At 40.7% G+C, this 20,893-nt stretch overlaps 1 protein-coding gene across 3 annotated transcripts in view; it reads left to right on the forward strand.

Moving 5' to 3' along the window:
• The first annotated feature begins 977 nt into the window (after positions 1-977).
• The window catches only part of nlgn3a (neuroligin 3a), a 134,477-nt gene continuing 114,561 nt past the window's right edge, over positions 978-20,893 (forward strand). For 2 of the 3 annotated variants that reach the window (XM_084943224.1, XM_084943233.1), the window contains exon 1: positions 978-1,348. The gene's annotated coding sequence lies outside the window, so the exon portion shown is untranslated. The remainder of the gene's footprint in view (positions 1,349-20,893) is intronic. The other variant, XM_084943241.1, reaches the window with a different exon arrangement.

Consider the following 20,893-nt stretch of genomic DNA (forward strand, 5'->3'; position numbering starts at 1 on the left):
ACTGTTACGGTGATATATAGAGGTGGTAATGTAATGACTTGTAATGAAAACAAAATGTTTGAAACCACAAATTATCCATTTGTCTGCTCTGTAATCCTTTTATCGCAAACACTTTTTAAAATCAGCGTTGGAAAGAAAGAAAAAAGATGATTTCCCTTTAATGAGTATTTGTTTGAAAACAATTATATAATGAGTTCTGTAGCTCTGGAGGAGGTATGTCAAGCCTGAGAGAATTAACCTGATGATGTCATAATGGCGTAAAGTATGATTTATAATAGAAAGCTTGCACTGGAAACTGACAGCAGGAATAAATGGGGGCTTTTATGATGCTTAGAGACCAATCAAAAGCTGCCTTAGCTCAATACGGCATCCAGTGTTGGTGGATCTGAAGGATTCCAGGCCTAATCTTTACTCACCTGTGCTGCATTGTGTTATATTATTATCTCACTGACTCATGTAAAGATGGGAGCTAAATAAATGTCACATAAATCTTAAGAAAAGCTATAATAGCTAGTTCATTTATAAAGTGAGAAATGCTGGAGCCATCTGAAAATATGCTGTGATAATTTAATTATTTCTAACCAGCCAGTTCAGCATTCATAGATCTCACCTCTACTTCATTTATTTTTTCTTTGACTTCATCCAAGTGCTTGGATGCCTTTAACGTTTTATCCTCTTTATAAATTGCTAATCTGCCATAGAAATACAATCTTCATTTAAAACGAAGTTCTCAGAGGCCCCAGTAACTCTACAGTCATTATTAAATAGGCTACATACGTGTCTGACTTGCCTTATAGATTTTGTTCTGGTGAGAAACGTTAGTCCGGGGAAAAAAAGGTTATGTTTGATGAGCTGTCAGAGAAGGTAGAGAATAGTTGGAAGGCATAAACCGTCTGCTCCTTTTCATGTATGATGCGTGTGCCCTTGGTTACCTAGTAACTCTCTTCTCCATCTCAAATCGGCGCTCCCGAAAATTCATACGGGATAGCGCCGCGCGTCCCCGCGAAGCTCGTGTTGAGCTCAAGAGTCAAGGCAAAAGCAGCAAAACGCACCAGGACTAGGAGGAGACTTCCCGCAGGGAAAAAAGGAAAGAAAGAAAGAAAGAAAATCAATCAATAAAATAAAACGTGGGAGAAATCCATTAAAATGACAGCGGAGTGAGGATAATGAGAGTCGTTATCGCTTCACTGGAAGGTCATTCCCGAAAAACATATAAGCGGTGCGCAGACTATACGGATATTTGGAGTACAGAGACTCGACTGCGAGTGAAGACCCCGAAACAGTGAAACATTATCCCGGCTTTTTATTTCCAGAAAGGCATGGGGGGATTTAGATCTCGACAAGGCAGGTGAGTCATTTCATGAGACTTGATGAGCAACTAGAGAAGGGGGAGAAAATCTAAGGCTGTCTGCGTTCTGAGTGACTTGGGGAGATGTGCAGGGGGTAAAGAGGGTATATCGGGATACTTGGATTTATTTTTATACGACTTAAGCTTCTATTTTATTTGTGTGCGTGTGTGGAAAAGATTAAGAGTGGGAGCTATTTTGTAACGCAACATCGACGCAGCGCTGTAACCCGGCACGGAGGCACGTATACTTCCAAAACGCATTTGGATTTTGCGAGTTGGACGGACTACCCGGAGTCTTATTAGACGCAGGGGTTTTGGATGCTGCTAACAGTCTGTATCTTTTCCTCGCACTGCCATATGTAGCGTGTTGCGATACCAGCGCACGGCAAACGTCAATGCAGAAAATAAATGCTTGCGATAGACGTCCAGAGCACTTGTTACTTGGGCATAAAGACATCTTGTGCGCGTGATGGGCGCCAGCTCTGTGTCATTGTTCATCCTGTAGCAAGGAAAAACACCGAAAACGCCAAATGAGTTGCGTTTATGCAAAAACAAGACATAAAAGGGCGGAAACAGCGAGCTCCGAACTTTAAGGTACATTTAACAAAGAATTGATGGCTTAAATAGATCAGAGTGGAAGCAGATCTAAGATTTTTTTTTTTTTTTTTTAATTTATTTATTTTTTAAATATGATTGGGACCAGTTTGCACCAGGCTACCGACCTCCATCAGGATGAGCAGGATAATCTGCCACGGGGATACATGGGTATCCCCCGTTTCCTATTCCCTTTTTAATAACATTTTCTCCTAATTGGTTTGTAGATGATTAGATGAGTGGCTCAGTATAGAAGCTTCAGTGTGAGCTTAACTGGTTATTAAAGGGCATTTTTCATCTTAGAGTGACAGAGTGTGGTGTATAAATATATATATATATATATACATACATATACATATATATATAGGTTATTCTACTTGCTGCTTGACACTTATTTCTATTCATTCTTTTTAACCTTTTGGCTTAATCACATTAAAAAAGATTTTTAAAAAAGCAGGAAAAAGTTGGTTTTTTTTCCATCTTTAATACCTATAAAAGCTGCAGAACTGAACATATTGCTTGCAAAGCCCAGAGTATATTGTGCATAAAACAGTGTAATGATCTTGTAGGCCACACACGTCTACTTTCCCATACAGTGTGAAATTCCTGGACACATGGCTTCAGAAATATACTATAAATAAATAGTCTGGTTGTTATCAGTGGCAGTAAGAATAATTAAGAGAGAGAGAGTTGAATTCCAAAGAGAGAGGAGGAAGTGGAAATGTCAAGCAGGAGTTGTCATGGTGATTAGTTGAATAACCAATGTGTCCCTGAAACCTAAACATTTAGGAAGTGATTCAGCCTGTTATTTGGCATGCAAACCACACTGCTGATAAAAGACGACCCTAATAGATGATAATCACACAGACACGTAGAATTTTTAGTTTTTGTTGCGTACATGTTTTTCAAAAAAAAAGGGGGAAAAAAAGCCTTGTGAAATTCTGAGAAGGGCTCCTTGAATTCAGTTTTGATTTGCAGGAGAATGGTGTGTGTCTGTATTGTAAGTGGCGCTTCAATATCATGTGAAGAATTATGCATGCTGGTGCTGCTGCTGCTGTTTGTGAATTGTCTTTCTGACCCTTCAGTGTTTGCATTCCAGTCGAGCAAAGTGCTATTTTTTCAAGCTCCCTGCTGTTTTAATATCCATTCTTCACCCCTTTCTCAGATTTTTTTTTCTTTCTGGGATGTACTTGAGCTGTGTAACAATCGTGGCAGCTTAATTTACAACAAAAACTGAGCTTTCGGGTTTCAGCCGTTGGAGAGTAATTACAGAGAACGGCGCTCTCCCAGTGTGTTCATTTGCTAGACAGATTACACTGGAAGGGGTTGGGCCATCGAGAAGTGGTCAACATGTGATCACTGACAGGCACACATGCTGACACACTTCCGTAGACACACACGTGCACACATATGCGCGTGCACACACACACGAGTGCAGCATTGAGTCCGTTGTTTACCCTGTGAGTCTCTGGGCTGCTCAAGAAAAGCTCCATGAGACTCTCTGTCTACTGCAAAGGTCAGCGAGGCTTCGTGCTGACCTAACGTGAATACACCTGAGTGTGTCTTGGCCTGGCTTTACATGGATGAGCCGCTCATTGGTCTCTGGCCCGAGAGGCCTCTTGTTCCTTAGCCTTCAGTTTCTCTTTAAGCATCGCGCTCCTTATTGCTTTCTCGTCCAGACACATGGGCAGAGGTGTGCAAGCACATGTGCTCCTCTGTGTATACGCGGCGGTGTGTCGTTGCACATATAAGGAAGGCTGTGGAAGGTTATTTGTGTTTTCTAATATTCTTCATTGCGTTTGACGTGTTGTCTCGAAGCAGGCAGGAGCAGGAGCTGAATAATTTCCCAAATGGATACCTCTGACCTTCTGAAAATATGTCCTATCACTGTTTATCCCGCAGCCAAGGAAAGGCCTGTCATTGTTCTAGCGCTGTTCTCACAACGTTGCAACATCGCTCAAACAAAAGGAAGAGGGGAGGTGTGATGTTTGTGAATCTAAAACAGATTAGCTTATTACCACGTTACCAAGAAAGCGAGATAATTGCCTTGGCTTGACTGCTGCTCTTGAAAATCCACAGGTAACAAATGCCTGCCCAAACAGACGTAAAGTTTACAGACTTATTTTACTTCTTGAGACTCATCTAGAGAGCAGCTTTAGCTTTTAGGTTATTGCTACTTAAAATGTAAATGATTCTGAGTCGTGCGAGGTCTTAATGGTCTCTCACAATGGCTGTGGCGCAGAGACCTCTGAGAAAGAGCCCAAATCTTCAAAAACCAAGTAAAAATGTGCCTCATGATGTGTCACCCGAGCCCTTTCCCCCTGCCTTTCGCAGACATGGATGTACAGTGACTAATGCAGGAGGATCAACTTGTCTCTTCGTGTTTGCTCAGGAGGATGCGCCTTCATCATCATTAAATCACACTTGATATGACTGAATCGCTGCAAAACACCCTGATGGTTTCTCTATTAAACATTAGTCGAAACAAGCGGCGGTGCTCCGTACACTTGTGTCACACTCGTTTCAATAATAAATAAGGCGTATTTGTTAAATCAGTAAAAAGATGAAAGAGTGTTTGTTAGACTAACAAAGCGGTTTTGGCCCGAGGCACAAAGATATGCCTCAAGTCTTTTGCACATAACATATTTAACTGAGATATTACATTGTTCATGGCCCAAAAAACATCTCCCCTGACTAACAGGTTTCTCTGCCAAAGACCAATGTCTGCTTAGTAAACAAGATTCTTTTGGACATCGCCATTCTAACTACAAAGCAGATGTCACACAGTATGTCTCCAATCACTGTCTGCCAGAAGTTATCTACTTATTAATTATTTATTAATTAGTCAATTTACTCTCAATAACACACAGACCAAGGACGAAGCCTACTGAGCTATAATCAGGGACAGCCGAACGTGCAGTAGAAGCAGCAGCGGCGGCAGCAGCAGCAGCAGCGAGGAGCTGTTTTTGATTGTATCCCCCTTTTAACTGAGACTTTTTAAAAATGCATCACATGGAGAGAGAGACAGCAGGAGCGGGGTGCGGGAGACCATCATGATATGGAAAAGCAAAGTCATACTTTAAGCTTACGTAAGCTTATGTAAAGTTCACTTCTTTTCATTCATGTGTAACATGCAAACATAAATGACCTTTTTTTTTTTTTTTGCTATGGCATACAAGAATCAATCCACTGAAGCAGTGCGTGTTTCACATTCCACTGACTTTACTTTGCAAATCTGTTGCATTTATTTGTTGACTCTGACTGTGATTTGCATGCTTGCCGCATGTGCGGTACATATAGATTTCTGTACCTTTGACTACTGAGTCATGCACGGCTTTTAAAGATTTGCCAGCTCACTTGAAATGTAAAATATCCGTCAGCCATCGTAATATGTAAGGCCGGCCGGAAACGAACAAAGAAGTTAATCGTTCTTTCTGTGTGTCGAGAGAGACAGGGGTGAAACCCTGCCTGTTTGTTTTCGAAAAGTCACCTTAATCCTTATGATTTAAATCGCATTTTATTTTACCTAATCCGCCCTGCAAATACAGAGACAAGTGACAGGGAGTCAACACGTTTTAATCCCAGGGGATGAACGTTACTGTCCAGGTAAAGTTTAAGTGGCAGAGTGTGCCTTTCCTCTGTCAATTCCTCAGCTTCTTATCCAACTAAGCAATCACTAAGCCCCTTTCTCTCCTCATTTTCTTAACATGGAGTGAGTATTGTGTGGGTCTGGCAGTACACAGAAAGACGGGGCTGTCTAATTCATGGGGTAAATTAGTGGAGATAAGGCCTGAGTCAGTACCTCCAGCCTACCATAGATCCCCCGGGGCAGGCTCTTAAGGAGCTTAGTAAAAGTCTGTCGTATGAAGACATGACATGGAGCTGGCTAAATGGGCTACGTTGGAGTGTCTTCCATCAACCTAATATTCATATATGGGTCACTGTCGTTCAGGCTTAATCCCATTCAATTTATTCACTCTTGGTTATTAATTCAGAGTTTTTAGGAAAATATAGCAATGTGCGCAAGCTAGGTGGGGAAAATGGTGTATTAGCATTTCTTTAATGTAGTTGTGCACCAGAGTGACAGAACACTTAAGCCCACTCATAAGACCGCGTTGTGTGAGACTATGAGTTTGTGCCACCAAATCAATAATGAATGCTGGGTTGCCCGTAGTAAAAGAACAAGAAAGAGCTCCTCCAGAGTCACTGGGTCACATACACTGGGGAAACAATTAGAGGCTTCTTTGCACTTCACAGTGCTGCAGCTTGTTTTTCTCTCTCTCTCTCTCTTTTTTTTTTCATCTGTACACGTTTCCCGTAATTTTTCTCTAGGGTCCGGCAGCATGTCTGTTCCGCTGTTGAGAAATTACAGACATCGGGTGCAAAGTCTTTTCCAGCCAGAACTACAAAAGGCCATGTCAGGTCCTTGTGATATATGTGGGGGCCATGCGAGGTGGAAAGCATAGTGACGGATAGGACACCAGTCTCGCGGGCGTGCGTTAACCTCATAATGCTGACAGATTACAGATTTAAATATTTTAAATCTCACAGAGCACATGCTCTGGTGATGAAGAGAGTGGAAATGACTGCAGTAATGCAAGAGATTAATAGAGATCTGTCCTCCCTCTCCCCCCACGCACACACTCCAACAAACTTTCCGTCGCAACTGTTCAGCCGTCATAAAATCGCAGATCTCTGCTCTACAAGTTGGTTTTCAATTACAGTTGCTGTATGTTCTTTAGGATAATCTTTCCTTTATTATCTCCCTTCCTTTTGCCTTTCACCTGGACAAAAACACATACATCTGCTACTCTGGAGAACAAATATTGAAGTTTTACTTTTTTGAAATTATGTTTGAGATTTAGTGAAATGTTGACATTGAGTTCAGCACCAGTGTCATGCTAATTCCTCTCCTGTTAGGCCTTCCTCTCTGAAGACAATGTGGAAATAATGTAAACACATTTATTTGTGTGTTTTTATCTAGACACCAGACATTTCACCTGTATTAGGATTTGTTTGTATTTGTTTCTTTTTTTTGGATATTTGTTTTTTTGTGGGTTTTTAGTATTTTGGATGGCATGTACATTAGGTTAGCCACAGCTCCGAGTTGTTTGAAGCTGCTGCTGACTGAGGCGCTATCTATTTCACTTTTATTATCCATTTCACTATGCTAGCCACTGAGGAGTCTTGAGGCCAGTAGAATATTATGTGTGGGCTTTTGTTTTGTCCCTGTGCAGTTTGTAGAAATACAGCAACTGATTTTTATCAAGGAAAACCCCTAAAAGTAAATACTGAACTACATTGTCTTCATTAATATGTTTCAGTAAACATTGAAATTCAAATTTAGCGCTTCTTTAACTTCAGTGTTTTCTCCCTAATCGTTTATTTTACAGACCAGAAGACCAGAGCGGGCTATAACATTTCACGTGTAAAGTGTGTGTAATTGCAGAATGTAAGCTCTTCCTCGGGTTATTAAAACCCCTCAAATCTCCCCCAAAACAGTACTGAGCACGGGTCCTTTGTGTCTTCGGTGGTAGCTGTGTCTCTGCCTGTGCTTGTGCTCGCATTTCCTCCCCATCAAGCTGACTGGAGACTGAATTGCCTGTAGGTGTGAATGTGAGTGAGTGAGTGGTTGTTTCTGTACTATCTTTTTGATGGAGGGAGTCCACTGTGTTTTGGCCTAGTTGTTGTGCAATGCAGTGTAACAGTTCAGCGAATAAATAACATTTATATGTAAATGAAATATCATATAAATGTAATATATAAGCATAGCATTGAGTAAAGCCATAAAAATGCACTATAAATGCTATTGTAGTGGTACAAGCACAAGCCATTATATAAAACAGTAAGTAGTAATAAGCAAATCTAATCAGATTCTCTTAATAATGCAGTGTTATGCAGCTTTGGATAATGTTTTGTAAATTTACCTTAACGACATTGCAAACCCTCTGCCTTAATAGGATGCTACCTACTTTGGGACTGGTTTATTTTGGTGCTTACATGTAGACCTGCTCCTCGCTGTCGTCTATTTATATCTCTTGCCAGCTTGGCAATGCTTTCCGATAGCCTTTCCCTTTCAGAGAAATTCCTCTATCAAGCTCAGGGCCCATCTGTGCCCATATTTCTCCCAAAAGGAGCCATCCTCCACAATTATAGCTTTCTTCCAATGATACCATCAACATGCCATCACTCTGTGTAAGAACAGGCTCCAGGAAATTGACTTGATATTAATCTGACAAAATTACCAAGAAAGGAAATTAGACTGGGGAATTTTCTCTGGCACTGATTGTGTTTTCAATACAGGATGCACACTTTTCATGAGTCTTAAAGTTTAAATAACACAATGTTTAGCCATAAAGTAAATGAGCATAAATAAGAAAATCGTTCCTTTGACCTAATATGCTCTCCTTTGATTTGCCGCTGCTCATTACAATGATATGGATCCAGATTTACCTGAGAATCTGGGTCATTACAGAAATAGCCTCGCGACTTACTCCCCTAAGATGGCAGCTGTGATGAATTGGTGGCTGTAGGTCACTATGACAATAGTTTGAGTGAAAAAGTGAGGCTGAGGGGAGGAGCCTCATTTTGATGAACTTCTTGGTTTGAGGTTTTTAATCTAGAAAAAAAAGACAAGTTTTGTTTCTGGGGAGTATGGTGACGTGGGCGAGCACATAAGACTAGGGAGGAATCCTCAAGGCGCTCTTCTGAGCCTTTAAGTAGCACAGATTTGAGGGTTTTGCTAAAACGCCCCAAATTATGTGCTCCAAAAGCCCATAATCACATATTATTTGCAGAAAGCTGTAAATATGTGGGTTGCTGTTTGAACCTTGACTATTAACATACTGTACTTTTTGTGAGCTAAAAGTAAATAGAGCCTCATGGGCTTGTTGTCCAGTGCGAACCTGAAGAGTCGCGCTTGCATTTTGTCTTTCGAGTCATTACAGCAGAGGAAGGTAGATTTGGGACAAGAGACTCCAGAGCTGTAGTTTCTCTCGTAGTTACATTGCTCTGGGCTCACCGTGAATTTCAACCCGGTTTAAGTACAGGTGTTGAATGACATAATAGTGGTGGGCAGTTCAGTCCTGAAGCTGAAGACTGAAATGATACCGTTGGATAGAAATGGTTCTCTGAGAGTAGCAGGAATGGAGAGGGGATCACAGAGGATAAGAACAAGGACAGAAGGAAGAGGTGAGATTGAAAAGAAACAAGAGGAAAATGGCTAGGGTGGAGAAAGATAAGCCTGGATAAGCCTTTTGACAAGTGAGCTCTGGGCTGGAGAAAGCCAGTCAAACAAAAATCTGCCACGTTTGTTTTATTCATGCTGCGGACAACTACAGCTTTACTATCTTTTTTTTAGAAAAAAAACAAAAACCCCACACTAGTACACAAACAAGCAGAATACAAATCCTAGTCAACTGTATCCTGAAGTTTTTCTTCATTCCGTCTTTTTATTTGAAGATTTTTTTTTTGATTGAGGCAGATCTCCATACCATATTATTAAATCATTCAGTGTTTTCTGACACCCCAGAATTTACTGGCATTCTCATCTCATATGCTCTTTAATCACATCCTCTTTGAATCCAAACCTGCTTCACTCAAATTTTTGCACATTTAAAATTCTACAGAAGCCTTAACTCCAAAGCAAACGATGACAATACGCATTTATTGTTGAAGTTTTGGCGTTAAATAATGCGTTAAATAATGCGATGTCCAATAGAGTTAGGGTTAAGGTTAGCTTATGCTAAAGGATAACAATCAGGCAGGGTAACGAGTTTGCATTCTCTGAGCCTCCTCTTGATTTGTATGACCGAACTGTCTCCTAAGTCTGCTTCTGAAATAAATTATTTAAATGAAGAAGTGTGTGTGTTTTACAGTGCAAAAAGGCATCAGAGCTCTGCAAGAGTACAGATGCATTTCAGTAGGGCTGCCACACTGCTACACATCGCTTTACTTGATTGGATGTTGAAAAAACACCGGAAAGTCATGAGCCATCCTAAACACACACGAACAGCTGGAGACTCCTCGGGGTTGATTCTAATGATACCCATGTGATTTATCCAGCAGATTCAAGATCAGTTTGTATATATATTTACAAAAAAATAATAATAAACTGACCTAATAAGCCACATCTTTGCCTTTGTTTCCCCACTGTGCTTTTTGAAAGAAGAATGAATAAAGGAACCTTATCACAAAGGACGTTGGAAATGTGACATATTTCCTCAGGGATAATTGTGCTTTGTGTCTCCGTGGCCCACTTTTCTTTTATATTGATGCTTAGCTGCACACAAATGACAAACAGCTGCATCACATGTAAAGGTCTTTCAACAACTTGAAAGAAAAATGTTTACTCTTTGCATTTAATTGTTCGACGCAGTGTGAGAGGAATCGTCAAATTGGGTTAAATGAGGATCCTCTGCTTTTTAATCTGAAACTTGCACCCCGTACTCGTGCAAAAACAACAAAATGCTGCCGGAGATAAAAAAAGCAACCAAAACAGTAGCGCGCGGATATAGTAGTGAATGGCTTATAGAGGATATTTATGTAATCTGGGGGCACCAGGGCTGACTCAAACCCGACTCAGAGCTGCTGTTGCAGAGAGAGGCCCAAGGACAGTAGCACATTTTCTAAATCCCTGGTAGACACAGAAAGTTAAGACAAGCAGCGCTGCAATAAAACAAAGCCCAACCCATTTATCTGAGCATCCCACACAACCCCTGGCCCAGATTTACAGCCCTGGGCATCGAGTGCTACCAAATCTTCTGGCAGCCACCGCCTCAGATATTGATAGGAAGCGCGAGAATCCCACCAAGGAATTCTGAGCTGGAACTTCCCAAAACATGAGCAGTCCCTTAATGGTCTGGGATCACAGAGCAAAAGAGTATGATATAAAACCTTTTGCACTATAATGACATTGTAAATTGGTATAACTTGTCATTGATTTTTTTTCTCCCTTGCTCTGAACCTGTCTAGCAACTATCTATTGCCGTGTGGCATTAAGAGTTTATGGATTGTTTGACAAAGCCAGGTCTTTGATGAGCATTCGTATCCTCCGGAGACGGAAAGCAGATGCTATTCCATTAAGAGCAAAATGCCTTTTGAAAACAAATAAAAACAGGGCCTCTCTCATCATTACATCTAAAGCGCTTAATCCTACACAGAGGAGACTCTCCCCTCTTCTGAAAACCTTTTCTTTGTATCCATCACACATGGATTTCTTTCTTGGAGCTTGTCTGCATACCAAGTTGGCGATGCTAACCTCTGGATGTAAAGGGCAATCATGCAGCTCTTAGGTTCTGCAAGAGGTGCATCGTTTCTTTTTTTTTTTTAGTTCTAGAAAAGTATAGTATTGAGTTTGAAAGGTGCATTAATTGCAACAACGGGCGCTTTTGTTCCTGCAAAATTAAAGCGTTCCCTTTTTGTGCTGACAATACAAAGAAACTCTGAATAAAAGCTAGAGTAAAAGTTTCCTTATTATTTTTCACATAATTTTTGCAAAACATATATTAAAAAAAACAACAACCCCAAAAACAAATCACTTGGCACACAAACCCACACTGAGATTTACCTACATAGAGTTTCCATTCACCAAAGGGGTAGCAGTTGTATTGGTAACAGTTGACATGCCATTTTTGGTCCTAAGGGCTCTGCTTTTAGTGTCTGTGAAAATTGCGGGAAGGCCTTGTAGTCACATGAAATTTTACAGCAGGCATGGAGGCACTCTCATTGTTGTGTTTGCTCCTTGCAGAAGCTCCAAGGCTCTTAAGCTAGAAAACAACAATGGCCCCGTTGTTCTGTCTCCTCTACATTCATCCCTGGTAAAAGGAACATAAAACTCCCTTCCCTCTGCGAGCCCCCGCTAGTTGCACTCGTATCGGCGCAGTTCAGGCACAGAGGAATAGTTTTCAAAGTGTCACCGTTTAGGGCATGGTTTGGATGTCAGCAGTGAAATGAATAAATAATGTACCCTCCAGTTTCATTTGATGTAGCGGGACCTGATCTGATATGACTTTTCATTCGAGCTAGCTAACATCCAGATGTTAGAGGATGTTAGTTTTTGCCCCCGCTTAGGTTGCTAATGAAACACGGAACAGGAAAGGATGTTTAGAAAAACAGGCGAAAAATAATAATAAGAAAAAAGGGTAAAAGAGAGGCAGATCAAGGCGAGTTTATTTTAGAAGAATTTGGAAATCAGTGTAGATGTGTGATCAAAGTTATGCATGGGTTCCCATACAGTATCTACAGTATGTGCTGTCATTGCTCTGGGCTTCGTTGGTGCAGAGTAGGCACAGAATAGGAAGGGAGATTCAGCATCCAGTGTGTGTTTGGTGCAGTTTTTGAGGAAGTGCAGACAACCCGAGGCCAAATTTGCCTGCAGTGTTTGGACATGGCCTACTTCTAAGCGTGCAGTCATTAATGTGGTCTTCTACTCTGCTTAAAGTGCACAAATGGGATTTTAATTCATGCCATATGCATAGTGTCTGTGCTGTAGCTTCCCGTTCTGTTGAATTCAAAGATTTTATCTTAGAGTACATATGGTGAGGTCAAAATATCACTGGTTTCACTTCCTATCTTATAATACAACCTTGAGTACCCTCAGCGAGCTGCCGCATCTGAGGACGTATGTGTTCAGCCTACTCTTGTCTTATGGACTTTGTAGCAACTGTGTGTGTGTTTGAATAATGTCCTGCAGGAGACACTCTAAGTACAATGTCTAGGACTTAGGCGTCAGCAGTAACATCAGGGCAACCTCTCCTCTCTTCTGTGTGCAATGGCATGGGGATATTACAGCATTAGAAAGCATGAATTATAGCCGTATTGTTTAGCTCAGTGTCAGGGGACAGAGACGTGTTTCTGCTATCACCATGGCATCAGTCAAAAGTTAGAAAAAAAGGAATGGAAAGATTATGAAATGCTTTTTAAGTATATCCCTCAGCATGCTGGTTTTGGACACTCCTGATAAATTTAGGGCAATTTCACTGAATAATGGTATATTGAATTAGGATGCCACATTTGTCAGAAACTATTTTGAGCTTAAGGCAGTTCTCCTGTTTGATCTGAAGGCTGCTGTACTACCATAGAGCCACTGGGTATACTGGGTATTCTGCATCACAGTGAATGGATCTGAGCATTTCCCAAAGACGGGCAGGCGGTGAGACCAACAAGTACAATAACAAAGGATGCATTACCTAATAGAGTTGGCAGAAATGCAGAGTTCAGGGTAGTCTGATAAAGCTGGGTTACAGTACTTTTAATCAATCACTAAGAACACGAGCCAATTTAGGAAGGAGCCTGACATTCAAGCTAGGCTTTCAGACAGGATTAGAAATAGTGAATAGAGAGTAAACATATCTGCCAGGGCTAGCTGAAAGGACTGCTGTCAGGGGACAGTGTTCCCTCCTCCACGTGTGATATTGAGGCATGTCTCCTTCATCCGCACCCACCCCCAACTCCTCCAGCCAACCCTAACCTCCCTGTTTCTGAATAATAGTAACAGTAACAGTCTCATTTACCAGCTTTGCTCCAGAGATATTTTTTTCCAGTGAATTCAGATCAGTGTTAGCAACAAGACAAAGATGGTTGCCTCCGTTGTTTATGCTATACCTTCAAGAAAAGGCGCTGTCATTTAAAATGTCCCTCTGAGCTCATCATCACGTGGAGTCTCCAGACAGACTAATAATATCAAGAATATCAGGGTGAGCATGCAATGAACAGAGAAATACAGCTGCTTTTCTAAAAGACAACTGGGAGAGACACTGGTGGGAAAACAATAATAATCCAGAGAGCCTTTTAAATGTTTACCATACATTTTTGGATGCTGGACGTTTCTGTTGACTTTAGAGTTTTATAATTTAAAATTTGATATAAAATGATTTTTGACAGTGGCCTGTGTAGGATCAATGGGAGAAGCAGCCAGTGGCTGTGACGGTGCTGGATAAAGGGGATGCTTTAGCTATGGCAGCTGTCTGTCCACATCTCCTCTAAACTCACCCAGCTTTAGCTATAATTAAGCCTATAATGCGAGGAATGACGATGTAAATGCCCAAACCATATTTACATGTAAAAATGCAGATTATTACTGGATTTAAGATAATGCCATCAGGAATTTTTGTTTCTGATGTTTTGTGGGTTTTCGTCTTCATTCATCTGTATTCAGGCTGTCTCGATGCTAAGTACATCACACCTTCTTTTGATCTTTTTTAGATTGGAAAGCATTGAAGGGAATACCAGCTTCTGAAATGTCAACGATTTTATGTTAAATAGTTCTTCTTAATATTAAAGTACTATTAATTTCTTAAACGCCTCCTATTAATGGCTGATAGAGGCCATGTAGAGCAGTATTAGTCAGTTTGGTCTTTGTTTATGCTGAAGATGAAGGTCACCCCCTCATTAGAGTAGCAGCATCTTTTTTGATGTTGTGATATACATAGTAATCAAGTGTGGCTCACCTTGCTGTTTACTGTTGACCTTTAGTTAAAAGCACATCACTGTCGGGTTGTTTCAAAACTTAATTATGCTCCCATAAAACTCCTGGCATCATGTGCAGACCTCATTTAATCTTCTGTCATTAGGCTAAAGTAACCCCGCGGTCCCTCTGTAAATAGGACCCCCCCCTCCACCACCATGTTCTCAGATCCATTATTTTTTTTAGTAGTGTGGGTATATGTGCTTTGGGTTTTGCCATATCAAACACACTTGTGTACATCTCTGCTTCCAGCTTTGTATTCAGAAATTCTGCTTGTCACACAACAATACACTCCGGCGCCTCTCACTTCTCTGCAACTACCAGACATTTGCATGTCAATAACATCATTCTACCACTGTGCTTTTGGCATCTGTGAAATACTCTGCAAGGAAGCCAAGTAGTCGCAGTGTTTGAAAGGAAACATCACAATAATGTGTCGTGTGTTGCCGCTTTCATTAACATGTTATTTTCTCAAAATTCACCTTGGTTTAATTGTTCATCAATCACAATTAAGGACTCTCAGGCGTATGATTTAGGGCCGCTTAAGAAGAACAGCTAACATTTAAGTACATGTCTCCAGGGAGAAGGTGAAGCTATTTCTAAGCTGCTCTATATGCTGCAGTGGAGTCCCGTTACAGAAACAGCACGCTTGTAGAGACTCTGATGCTTTCAGATCAAAACATTTAAATTGCCGTAATTTATGTTCTCGAAGTAAGTCTTGAGTCGGACATCATATTTTACCTGAATGTGGAATATTGCTGTTTCCAAATTACCGCTGCAATTGCTAAGGTACTTAAGGCATTATTAGCTCATTAATTTAACAAGTAGCATCTGGGTCATGTCTCTGCTTCCTATATGTATAATTCTGTAAGTCGTTCGCACCGAATGATAAAGCTGATCTTTGGATTCTCAGTCAGAGCCGCGGCCTACTTACCTTAAATTACTGCTCTTATTTAGCTCATTAGGCCACGGAAAGATTCATTTTCCCAGCATACTTACAGTATATGTTCATGCAGATGCACAAAGCCACAGTGGTGCCCCAGAGGCCTTCTTCGTCTTCGTCTTTTTTTGCAAAAACAATTAATGAATTTCACATTCTTTTGGACAAGATGATCTGAATTTTTAATCTCCGTCTTGAGAAAACATAATTCAAAATGCAGTGGATGAAAGTGGTGAATTACATGCACTCAGCACAGGACTCCACTGCTTTTCAGAAATGGTGCAATTTTTTTTTTTTTGTGGCATTACATGGTTTGCAATGTTTCTGTGTTCTTTTGTTTTTTACTTGTTATTACTATTTTTTTTTTGGAAGATCGTGGGTGTTTGGGGCATTTAGAAGAATTTCTTTTGTCTGCTCCTACTGGGAGATATCTACTAATGATTCCTATGTCAAATGTGTATTTTATGCAGTTTGTTACTTTGTTATTATAACTGTTCTTCTTCTTTAGCCAGTCTTTTGTTTTTTGTTTTTAAAGCACTCCTCAGTCTGAGTTCATTGTAATGCGTATTAGTATTTGATACTGGCACTGCAAATGGTTTTTTGTAGGGCAACGAATGAATGGTTGCTTTAACCCAGAGTAGAAGAGTCAATACTGGCCATAGGAGCTGATCCATCTAAGATTTTATAATGTGGTGCCAATGAACTAGGAACCTTGATTGCGAGAGATCAACTCCCTGTTGTAATTACCAGCCAGACCTCAATTAACTCAAAGCAAACCCTCAGTTCAAGTCTATATGTTTGTTAAGTGTTAATAGCTGCTTTAAGAAAAATGTTTCCCCACTCCCATCCACTTAGGCCAGTCTGATAAATGTGCAGAGTACTGCATATTGTTAGATGCATTATTTAAAATGACATACTTTAAGTATTCAATACAGAGTTTAAATTGGAAATAAGCCATTTATCCCCACCAATATCCCCATTAATCTCTATAACTATAATCAATCAGTGCAAATTTAAGCGTTTTCTTCTCAGGCACTAACTGCCAGGGAACTCCAGGACAAGCAGCATTTAGCCAAAAGAGTGCAGCAAAAGTAATACACAGCAGTTCACATTTGAAGCAATGGTCATAAACTTACACTTGCTTTATATACGTAGTGCCATGCCGGTACTGTTCAGGTTCCTTGCTCTTGCCTGAATTTTATTAGGAAAGAATCCCAGAAGGCTAAAAATCCATCCTCTTTTCCACTGTAAGCCAGAAATTGATGTTTGTGCTGCCATGTTATACGTGCTGTCCTCACAGTGGAGGAGATGAAGGAAGCTGTTTGAAATATCTGCTGAATTCTCCTTGGTATGCTCGCGTGGTTCCTCATGCGTTAAAGCAAGCCCAATCAAATGAGTTTTCCACTTCACAGATGTAAGATAATTTGACCAACTACAGAAAACAAAACATTCAGAAAAATGTTCGTTGTAGTAAATTGGACATCCCATGGTTGCATTTCTAATGCACTGATTTACTTAGTCAAGTAGCTAAATGACTACCCACCAACCACCTAAATGAGTGATTACATTGTTTTCTACACCAAAATTATAAACACTCAACAGGCATTTTGCGAGGTTCCACTTTTCAACTGCTCGTTAAAACAAAATCAGCCAATCAGAGGCAACTCAGTGCATTTAGGCGTATAGATATGATCAAGACAAAATGCTAAAGTTCAAACTGAGCATCAGAGTCAGGAAGAAAGGTGTTTAAAGTTACTTTGAATGTGACTGTTCGTACTGGGATTTTCCCACACAACTATCTCTAGGATTTACAGAGATTAGTCCAAAAAAAGAAAAGAATATCCTGTTTTCAGAGCAAAAATGTCTTCTTGATGCCAGAGGTCAGAGGAGAATGGCCAGAGTGCATCAAGCTAGGAAGCTTGGTCTCAAAGCAGTTGGACTACAGCAGCAGAAGAGCACATTGGGTACTACACCAGTAAGCTAAGAACAGGAAACCGAGGCTACCATTGCCACAGCCCCATAAAAGTTGGGGAAAAGAAAACTGGAAAACATCCCCCAACAAGTCACGATTTCTGCTGCAACATTTGGATGGTAGTGTGAGAATTTGGCATCCATCCTTGTATCAACAGCTTAGGCTGTGATATGATGCTATGATATGATGTGGTGGTGATATAACGGTATTGGGATATTTTCTTGGTAACACTTTTGACCAATTAATACCAAGTGAATATCATTTAAACACCACAGCATACCTGAGTGTTTTTGCTAATGATGTCCATCCCTTCATGACCCCTGTGATCACATCTTCTGATGACTGCTTTTGGAAGCATAAAGCTCCATGTTACAAACCCCCAAACAACCGCAGACTGGCTTCCTGAAGATGACAATGAATTCGTTGTACTCAGCTGTCATCAGATCTTAACACCTTTGGGAGGTGGTGGAATGGGAGACTGGTATCATAAATGTGCACCCAGCAAATCTGCAGCAAGTCTGTGACTCGTTCATGTCAATAGGGTCTAAAAATTCTGAGAAATGTTTCCAGAACTTAGGTTAAATCTATGTTATAATGAATTAAGGTTGTTATGAAGGCAAAAGGAGATCCGAATGAGTGAGATGTGCCTTGCTAGTAAAGGGGATAGTGACGAGTATAATATGTGTTTTTAGAATAATGATACGCATTTAAGTGTATGTTGCATATTGCTAATGAGAATATGTTATGTTGTGTGACTTTGCCTGCAACAAAGGCATCTTCGACTTATGAGATCAACCTTAATACGTAATTACACAGTTATGCAGTGAAAAGTGAAAAGCATTATATAAACAAAATCACAGGATTTTAATTATCATTGTTACGGTCAAAGAGTTAACTGAGGCCACCTTCATCTCTGCATCATCTGCTCTTTGGTAAGCAATGCTATGAAACTGTGTTGGCAGGGTGATGGAAACTGCACACAAAAGACTTTGTCAAGAGAACAGATCTCTCCCTGCAATCGGCATCTGTGGGAGCTTGGATAATGAGTATGCCATGTGTAAAGTCTTAATGTGTTTACATACAGCTAGATTAGAGAAGGACCCAATACTTGCCCCTGCGGTTTCTCAACGAATCCCTGTGGGCTTCTTGAGTGATTAGCTACTTTAAGATTTTTCAGTAGGAGTGTCTTGTGGGACTCTGTAGGGGATCAATAGGAGTTGGGATGATGAACTGTTTGGGAAATTTACGTATATATCATTTTTTTTTAATGTAAACTCCTCCGTCCTTTCCCATCTAATTGAGATGGTTAGCTCTGATTAATATCCCTGTACCCCCACATATTGTTTCCCACATCATATTACTTACTAAACTGTATCTGACACTCAGAGGCATACACACACACACACACATTCAAGTGAAAGAGAGAGAGGCAATATAGATGTAAGAATGGGCTCTCTGCCTCGACTCGCAGCTTTAAAACTTCTAGATCAAATCTGTCCCTATCATTTAAGTCTCGAAGAGCAAACAGTTGTTTCAAGCACCGTCAGCAGTTAACAGAATGGCCATTATTTATTTGCTGTGCAGCCGCAGAATTCATCTCAACACATGCTCACCTGGAATCTGTCTTTATTTGGCTTGCCAAGCCGATCTTTCTGCGTTACTTTGGCTGCTCGGCTGGTAATGATAGTCATGGACGCCTTTATCCAGCACTTAGGAGATAGGGTGGAGACGCACAGCTTAGCAGGTGGCCACAGCCGCACCATTGTCGTCTCCCATTTGCTTCTTTAAAAATATGTCAGCATCACCGCGGTGATTAGCAGTCAGTATGTGCCGCTTTTTTGTCCTTGATTTAGTGCCAAATCTCCTAAGTAATAATGACTGCACAACTCTGTGTCTGACGAAAAAAGGAAGAGAAGGGAAGAGTGGCCCCTTATTGCTCACTACACTGGTTCCCAGCAGGAGCCTTATGATGCCGCAGTTTGGTTTTGACATTTTGTGAATGTTGTTTCTGAAACATGCCAATCTCATTGATTTAATATGGCATGCTGTTTTTTGTCGAGCCCAGGAGCTTATGTAAAGAGTGTGTCTGTGAGCTAACACATGCACAGTGTGCATACATTCATCACTGATTTTGGTGTATAAAGATCCCTTGCATATTTGAAACAAACATGTGTAAGCAGACCATTTAGAGAGATATGTATTTTCCACAGTACTGAAAACAAAGAGACCAGAGAGTAATCCTGTCATAAAAAGAGCTTGTCTGAAAAAGTGGCCTTAGCATCTTTTGGTAGCACAAATCAAAGGTGAAGACAATTTTAACAAGTTCAAGCTAAAGTTACCACCTGGATACTTTGGTCTGCTTTCCATTATATTGACTGTTCCTTAAAAGAACAAGAGTTTTGTCTATAAAATAGGATTAGCTCATTCAGTATAATGATTTAAATGTCCGCTCATTATTTATTTACTTATTTTGCTCATCCTTTCATGACAATACCAAGGTATTACAATGATTTGTATAATTATCCAGGTAGCACACAACATTGTTGTTCGTTGATAGACAAGCTCTGCCTGAGTTTTTGAAAGTTTTCCAAATGGCATAGGCTCCAGCCCCCGTGCAACCCTGAATTTGATAAGTGGCAGAGGATGGATGGATGGAAAATAGTAGCACTCTGTCTTAGATTTTTGTTCCTCCCACTGGTTGACCATGAGCATGTGATGTCACACAGGTAATCAAATGTGCAACTCAGAGAATCTGAGTTGAATTGGCTATCTTCGATTGATGCTTTAAAACACTGACCTTCAGTGGGCTGCCCTAATCATTTTTTGCATCACATTACATTGTCCCTCGGTTTCCATGTAACAGCGCTGCATTTGTAATCACTGATTACACCCTCTGAGGTCGGGATGGCTCACTTCATTTGAAGTTAGATGTTCCAGAAGACTAATGCAGCTTTTGTGAATGCTTTTGTTGCAGACTAGTTACTATAATAACAGAGTGTGGCGAGTCAGATGCCCCATCTACTCAGAACTCTTATTGGTTCCTTTTTTATCAGAGTCCATTCAGCCTCTCTCTAAGGGATGTCGGAGCGTAGGAGTACATTTGGCTCAGACTTTTATTGCGATGCAGAAATCTCTCTGCTGTAGGAGAACAAAGGGTCTTCTACAGTAAGTGTGCACGGATCTGGACTCAGACCAATATAAAGAGAAATAAAATGTGTTTTTTTTTCTCTCCTATATATGAGATCTGTACTCACATGATGCACCAGTGTGGCCATTTTGAATAATGCTAAATATGATTTGGACTGCCAGATATTTCACATGTCCCATTAATCAGGCACTGGAGAATTGGGGAGGAGGGTGTTTAATGGCATGTACTTGGTGGAGTGCCGTCTTGCATTAAGGGCTAATAACCTGACTTAGAGTCAGCACAGCACCCACCTACCCATACTCCCCCCCTCCTTCCGCCTCCATCACTCCAGCTGTATTTATTACGGGCTGCAAGGCCACAGTGATGAGACGATCAATATTTCTGGGATGATGAGGGAGAACTCATGCAATCGCTCTCTCTCTCTG

This window comes from Perissodus microlepis, chromosome 2 (genome assembly GCF_051167445.1).
Source record: "Perissodus microlepis isolate ML-2025 ecotype Zambia chromosome 2, ASM5116744v1, whole genome shotgun sequence".
Classification (NCBI taxonomy): domain Eukaryota; kingdom Metazoa; phylum Chordata; class Actinopteri; order Cichliformes; family Cichlidae; genus Perissodus; species Perissodus microlepis.